This window comes from Chiloscyllium punctatum, chromosome 18 (genome assembly GCF_047496795.1).
Source record: "Chiloscyllium punctatum isolate Juve2018m chromosome 18, sChiPun1.3, whole genome shotgun sequence".
Lineage (NCBI taxonomy): Eukaryota > Metazoa > Chordata > Chondrichthyes > Orectolobiformes > Hemiscylliidae > Chiloscyllium > Chiloscyllium punctatum.
The window spans coordinates 9158221-9166340 of record NC_092756.1 but is presented as its reverse complement, the minus strand read 5'-3'; the positions used below and the strand labels follow the sequence as shown (position 1 = coordinate 9166340).

The 8120-nt window shown below is 43.5% G+C and overlaps 1 non-coding gene across 1 annotated transcript; it reads left to right on the top strand.

The window, feature by feature from the left end:
* The first annotated feature begins 236 nt into the window (after window positions 1–236).
* trnas-gcu (transfer RNA serine (anticodon GCU)) lies at window positions 237–318 on the top strand. Its single transcript has one exon. It is a non-coding gene; the product is annotated as a tRNA-Ser (tRNA).
* Window positions 319–8120: the final 7802 nt, after the last annotated feature.

The following is an 8120-nucleotide window of genomic DNA, read 5'->3' as shown; positions in this document are numbered from 1 at the left end:
CTTCACAGAATTCAACAGACCTTGTTACATATTCATTTCCTCATTTTTGTTCAGATCACTGTGTGCATAGTGTGACAGTGGGAGTGCACTTGCCCCACAGCCCAGGGGTCAGACCATAGTCTTGGAACCGTACTGTGTTATTTATCATTTTACCAACACCAGAAAGAAATATCTGCTGCTCTGCATAATTTACCCAATTCAATTATTCATAAGGTCATAGCCGCTCTAGCGTCTGTGACGAGGTGGCCGAGAGGTTAAGGCGATGGACTGCTAATCCATTGTGCTCTGCACGCGTGGGTTCGAATCCCACTCTCGTCGCTGTCATCAATGGCATTTTCGTGGTGCTGTTTTCAGATGATCACAGCTGTCATATTGAAACTGGAACGCTAATGGTCAGTTTATATGCAATTACGCTATTACAAAATTTCAAAGAATGGTTTGAGCCTGTTGACTGAACTGTATTGAAATGTAGGTTGCATTGGGATAATGAAAGAGAGCGCGGTTTCCTTTTGCAAATCAAGTTGCTGTGAACGTTTTTTTCGTATGAAAGACATCCAGGAAAATCAAATAACGAGAGCTGCGAAGTGCATGTTTATGCAAAGGGATTCTTAATGAATGTTTTGTCAGATGAAATCTGACGGAGGTTGAGTAGAAGTAATTCATCCTGGTGAGAAGAGCACAGCGAGACAGCACAAAATGATGGCGATATTTCAAAGGGGCAGGGCGTGGGTGTAGGGGCACTGAGAACTGGCTGTAAATGCACAGTGGAGAATTGCCAATGTGGGTGCCGTGCATGGGCACGGAAAGACTTCCACATTGGTCTCCCCCTCGCCCCTTGCTCTCGCCATTGATGAATGCTGGACATAGGCACAGATAAAAACAAGATGTGGGAAGCAAGCTCCCTCTCGTTATGCACACACTGGATACATCACATTGAACTATGAACAACTGGAGAAATCAGCATGTTACCATTGGGGAGTGAAACTAAACTGTGGATCAATAACCGCAGATTCATGCCACATAAACATGATTAATAATTTAAAATGTAGGGTGTAGGTTTGCTTGCTCAGCTGTAGATTTGATATCCAGACGTTTCATTACTTGGCTAGGTAACATCATCATCAGTGGCGACCTCCAAGTGAAGCGAATCTGTTGTCTCCTGCTTTCTATTTATATCTTTCTCATCGATGGGGTTCCTGGGGTTTGTGGTGATGTCATTTCCCTTTCGTTTTCTAAGGGGTTGATAGATGGCATCGAGATCTATCTGTTTGTTTATGGCGTTGTTGGTGGAGTGCCAGGCCTCTATGAATTCTCGGGCGTGTCTTTGATTAGCCTGTCCCAGGATAGATGTGTTGTCCCAGTCGAAATGGTGGTATTTTTAATCCGTGTGTTGGGCTACGAGGGAGAGAAGGTCGTGTCTTTTTTTGGCTAGCTGGTGTTCGTATATCCTGGTGGCTAACGTTCTTCCTGTTGTCTTACGTAGTAGTTGTGACAGTCCTTGCATGGAATTTTGTAGATGTCGTTGGTTTTGTCGGTGGATTGTTCTGGTTCTTTTAAGTTTGTTAGTTTTTGTTTGAGAGTGTTGGTGGGTTTGTGTGCTACTAGGATTCCGAGGGGTCTTAGTAGTCTGGCTGTCATGTCTGAAACTTCTTTGATGTATGGTAAGGTGGTTATGGTTTCTGGCTGTGTTTGGTCTGCTTGTTGTGGTTTGTTCTTGAGGAATGTGTGGACTGTATTTTTTGAGTATCTGTTCTTCTCGAATACATTGTAAAGGTGGTTTTCCTCTGTTTTCCGAAGTTCGTCTGTGCTGTAGTGTGTGGTGGCTCGTTGGAATACTGTTCTGACGCAGCTTCGTTTGTGTGTGATGGGATGGTTAATGGTGTAGTTAAGTATTTGGTCAGTGTTTGTCGGTTTTCCGTATGCACAGGTTTGTAGTTCTCCGTTGTCCTTTCTTTCTAAGGTGTCATTCAGGAATGCGAGTTTGTTGTCGGTTTCTTCCTCCTTGTTGAACTTTATGCCTGTGAGAGTGTGGTTGATGATGTTAAATGTCTTTACTATCTTGTTTCGTTTTGTGATGACAAAGGTGTCATCTGCGTAGCGGACCCAGATTTTGGTTTGATTGTTGCTAGGGCTGTTTGTTCTAGTCTTTGCATTACCGCTTCTGCTATGAATCCTGATAGCGGAGATCCCATGGATGGGCCGTTGGGGGTTTGTTTGTAGACCATGTTGTTGAAAGTGAAGTGGGTGGTGAGGCACAGGTCCACAAGATTCATGATGTTTTCGTTGGTAATGTGATTGATGGTGGTTGGTGTGTGTGATGGTCTCTTCTAAAAGTGTGTTTCCTTTGCCAGGTCGATGTTGATGAAGGTGAGCAGTGCTATTATGTCGAATGAGACCATTGCTTCCCCTTCCTCTACTATGGTGTTTTTGATGATTTTTAGGAATTCCTGGGTGGAGTGGATGGAGTGCTGTGACACTTCTATGAGGTATTTCAGTCTTGCGTGTAGTTCTTTTTCCAGTCTGTAAGTTGGTGTGCCTGGTAATGAGACTATGGGTCTGAGGGGGCTCCTGGTTTATGGATTTTTGGTAGTCCGGTTCGACTTGGCCAACACATTGATCCTGGGACAGTCTAAACAAAGACATGCTAGAGAATTCCCAGAGGCCTGGCACTCCAACAACAATACCATAAACAAACACATAGATCTAAAAGCCATCTATCAACCCCGCAGAAAACAAACCGGAAATGACATCACCACAACCCCCAGGAACCCCATCCAGGAGAAAGGTATAAATAGAAAGCAAGAGACAACAGCTTCGCTTCACTTGGAGATCGCCACTGATGATGTTACCTAGCCAAGTAATGAAACGTCTGGATATCAAACCTACAGCTCAGCGAGCAAACCGACACCCTAAACCTCAACCTGAGCTACAAACCTTCACAAACCTTGCGATTTAAAGTGTCTTTATACGCATATCATGTATAGACTTTTCGTTATAATACCCGTCTGGTTGAAAGAAGCAGACATCACATTTCAAGATGGATGACAACGTTACCAATTTTGTTTTGAAATCGAGATTTATTTAATCATTTTCCACAGTGAACAAGTTCATTTTAAATAATGCAAACCACATTCTCTCACCTGGAATAAAAGTGTGATTTCAATATAAACATTGTCCTTGCTAACTCGCAGTTACTCCACATTAAAAATAGGATGTAATGTTTTTTAAGCATAGATCAATTAGCACCATTATCTTACTTCGGCTTGACTGCAGTATGCACATGCTAAATAAGGTTTAAGAAAGAATGACTTTTGGAAATAATGATTCGGTGGTGACTAAAAATAATATTAGCTGCTCATGATGTGGATATTCTACCAATGGCTCCAGTGGTGGAAATGTTCAGTGGGCAGTATTTCTATGATGGTATAGACGTATGTGAGCTGCCAGGGATGGGAGCTCCCACTTCATCTGGAGCAGCGTCTTTTGACGTGGACCAGGGAGCATTGTGGCATCAGTCTGGGAGTTCCAACCACACCTGGAGCAGCTTCCATTGACATGGAGCAGCAGGGAGCATTGGCACATCCGAATGCAAGATCTAACCTCATTTGGAGAAGCTTCAGTTGGCCTGGAGCAGGGAGCTTTGGGAGATCATTCTGGGAGCTCCACTCTCACCTGGAGCAGCTTTTAAGGACATGTAGCAGCAGGGAGCATTGGGACATCAGAGTGATAGATCCAACCTCAACTGGACCACTTCTATAGACATGGAGGAGGGAACATTGGGACATCAGACTGGGAGCTCCAACCTCACAAGGATCAGCGTTTAATGACATTTAGCAGCTGGGCGCATTGGGACATCAGAGTGGTAGGTCTAACCTGAACTTCACCATTTCTACTGACATGGAGCAGGGAGCATTGGGACATCAGACTGGGCGCTCCAACTTCAAGTAGAGCCGCTTCTATTGACATGGAGCAGCAAGGAGCATTGGAACGTCAGGTTGGGAGCTCCAACATCACCTGGATCAGCTTGCATTTACATGGAAGAGGAGGGTGGATTGGGATATTATGCTGGGGGAAAGGATATTCAACTATTTTAATCTGAAGTAAAATATGTTTCAACACCTCAGATGTTAATTGATTTATGAAGAATCTTTCCCGGGAAAATAATTAATTCTTTAGATAGTCAAGACAAGTCCTGCAAATATTGAACTCAGGAAAACGCATTGGTACAGAGAGAAATGGGAGTGATGTTTCATGTCTTTGTCTTTTCTTTTCTTGCCGTCTCTGCACTGGATTACATCACCGGAAGGACGTTTTCACTCATTTCCAGCAAATACAGACAGGTCACTAACGTAATCTAAAGCTGAAAATTAATGGGAATATGCGATGTTATGATTAGGCTGGAGTTTACTTCAACTTTTGGTGAAAACGTAGCAAAGTCAGCTGCAATTTCCAAGATCAGCAGTGACCTCATTGATTGGCTAATCAGATTGTGAATGGTCGTTTTTTTGAGGACAATTTGAAGTGAATCAATGATGGTGATTATCTTTGTTCTTTGTTCGCCTTGTGACTGTTACTGCTATTGTTCATGTCCTTGTTAACACCACAGCTCTGCAGCGTCTAAAACCTAAGCTGTGAATCTGGCCAGTGGCACAACCATTCGTATAACTGGCTACGCATCAGGCGGTTGTAAGTTCAACTTTTACTTTGCGCAAGTGCATTATGGCGATTCATCACACATCCAACCTACTCATTTTTGTTATGGTGAGGTGGATAATATTTGAAATTTTCATGTCCACGAACGAAAATTCTTTCACTGTCTTCGATCAGTTAATCATTGCCAAGACCTATCAGAGTAAAAATCGCACAGCACCAGATTGTATTGAACAGACATATTTGGAAGCACCAGTGTTCCATGCACTGTTTCTTCATCAGGTGTTTGTCACCTCTTGGAATCTAAAATGGCGTTGTGTGATTATTAAATGTATCCACCCCAGTCCAACACCAACACCTCCAAGTCATGGGTACCGTCGACACCACGAACGGTCGGTTAAAGTCCAGATGAACTTCCAAAAGATCGCGCATATTGACACACACACCAAGTTTCTGCAGAAAAACACGCACCTGATGAAGGAGCGACTCTCCAAAAGCTATTGCTTCCAAATAAACCTGCTGGGCTCTGCGCTGATATTGTGTAATTTTTAACTTTGTCTACTCAACTCAAACACTTGCACTTCCATATCATAGACAACATCAGTCATGTCCCACCGTTGTCAGAGAAGGCAATCCTGGAATAGCCCCACACATTGCTCATAGGTAAGTTTCGTTTTCAGAAACCAACGCACTCAATCGCTGCAGCTTCTGTGGATGAAAAGCACAGAAAAGAAATAGCTGAGACTGAGTTTTGACAATATTTTTTGAAACTCTTTGGGAAGTGGAATCAGAGGAGAATGAAGGATTAACTGTCCGACTGTGCAGTGAGAGGGAAGGCACTTTTCCCTTCTTTGAAGAGCTGGGGTATTGACTGATCAAAGGCATGAAACAGATTCCTGGTAGAGCTGCGCTCTCTGCATCAGGATCAAGAAGTCCTGATTTCCTGAACGGTAATGAAACCCAGGCCACTCAGTTAAAGCGCTGAATACTAACCACTAGATCACCAGGGATGAGGGCAGAAGCATTTGCACCGTTTCTTCATAACACCGTTTTTGGAATTATATCACTGCAGATATGTTTACCCTCAAAAATGATTGAATTATCGAGTGTTTACAGCACAGAAATGGGTCCCTTCATCTCATTTCCCAGCACTTGGTCTGTAACCTTGTAAACTCTGACGTTTCACCTGAATGCTAATTTCTCTGTAACGTTTTAATCTCGTAAAAAACGATAAATGGGATTACAATTTGAGATGGGAACTGAACCACATTTTTACCCATAGACTGAAGCACGCAGACACATTTCCCCAAGTGTGACACAGGCCTCGGGAGAAAACAAGCAGAAAGTAAGATTTCACCACCTTGTCTGATGTTGTCCCATTTCAGAGTTCAACGCCAATGTCTGGTTACAGCAAAGAAAGGAAGTATTCAGCCCCTCCCGTCCCAGTGTTCCTTGCCCATTTGAGTGGAAGCAGCGGATGAGTAAAAACGAACCCGGAAGACTACAGCTAAGGTAAGACAGTTTGTTTTAAAATTACTTACCTTCACAGAAGGAGCGGGAGCAGCAGAGGAAGTGACTGCTACCAGAGGGGCAGCCGGAAAGGAAAGCAGTGAGTATATAAATCAGGAAGGCGGCTAAACCTGAGATTCTACACCGGTATATCCCCCACCCACCGTCCTTTCTAACCTCCTTAACTACACTGTTCTTTTTTAAGGTAAGGATTTTCTATTTCTTTACTAGTGACTGGTTAAAAATTTACTTTGTTTGTATATATATATTAATTCTTTATTAGGGAAAGACTATAGCAGTGAAATATCAGAAAGTATTCTATCTCAAACTTGTACAAAGTAAATAAGTAATTAACTAAGCAGAGATGTCTGGGCAGGTGATGTGCTGTAGCTGTATGATGTGGGAGCTGGCTGATCCCATTGTGAATGGCAGTGACCACATCTGCAGCAAGTGTTGGTTGCTGGAAGAACTCCGGATCAGAGTTGCTGATCTGGAATCTGAGTTTCCAACACTGTGGCACATCCGGAAGGGGGAGAGTTACCTGGACGCTTTGTTTCAGGAGGCAGTCACACCTGAGAGATTAAGTAATTCACATTCAGCTCGTGATCAGGCTCACGAGCGGGAGGGGGAGGATCCAGTTGTTGTGGTCCACGTTGGTACTAACAACATAGTCAAGACTAGGGTGGAGGAACTGTTTGGGGATTACGAAGCACTGGGCAGGAAATTGAAGCACAGGTCCTCAAGGTTCATAATCTCCGGATTATTGCCCGAGCCACGTGCCAATTGGCATTGGGACAAGAAAATTAGGCAAGTTAACACGTGGCTAAGGGATTGGTGTGGGAAATAGGGATTCCACTTCATGGGGCATTGGGATCAGTTTTGGAACAGGGGGGGGTTCTGTACCGTTGGGACGGTCTCCACCTGAACCGATCAGGTATCAATGTTCGAGCGAAGAGGATAAATAGTGTGGTCAGTAGGACTTTAAACTTCTGAGTTGGGAGGAAGTGAAAATGAAAGCAACAGGGAGTATGGCGTTAAATGCAAAGATCAGCAGCAGGATAGCATGTGTCCAGGTGGATTTAAAATTGAGGCAGACTGGGAATGCAGAAAAAAGCAAGGATAAATTAGGACATCATATGACTTCCAATATCTCTAATGATAAGAAAGTTAGCATTAAGGCACTTTACCTGAATGCTCGTAGCATTCATAACAAAGCAGATGAACTAGTGAATGATTATGATGTGGTAGCCATCAGAGAGACTTGGTTACAGGGGGGTCAGGACTGGCAGTTAAACCTCCAAGGATTTTCAACTTATCGAAAAGAGAGGGAGGTCGGCAGAGGGGGTGGGGTTTCCTTGTTAATTAAGAACAAAATTAAATCTATGGCACTGAATGACATAGCGTCAGATGATGTGGAGTCTGTGTGGGTGGAATTGAGGAACACAAAGGCAAAAAGACAGAATTGGAGTTGTGTACAGACCTCCGAACAGTGGTCAGGACCAGGGACGCAAGATGTACAGGGAAATAGAGAAGGCATGTCAGAAAGGCAAGGTCACGGTGATCATGGAAGACTTCAATATGCAGGTGGACTGAGTAAATAATGTTGCCAGTGGATCCAAAAAAAAGGGAATTCATGGAATGCTTACAGGATGGCTTTTTGGAACACTTGTCATGGAGCCCACAAGGGAACAGGCTATTCTGGACCTAGTGCTTTGCAATGAACCAGACTTTACAACAGATCTTAAAGTAAGGGAACCCTTAGGAAGCAGCGATCATAATATGGTAAAGTTCAGTCTGGAGTTTGAAAGAGAGAAGGCAAAATGGGATGTAATGGTGTTACAGTTAAATAAAGGCAATTATGAGTGCATGAGAGAGGAACTGACAAAAATAGACTGGAAGCAGAGGCTAGCGGGGAAGACAGTAGAGCAAAAATGACAGGCGTTTGTGGGTATAATTGAGGA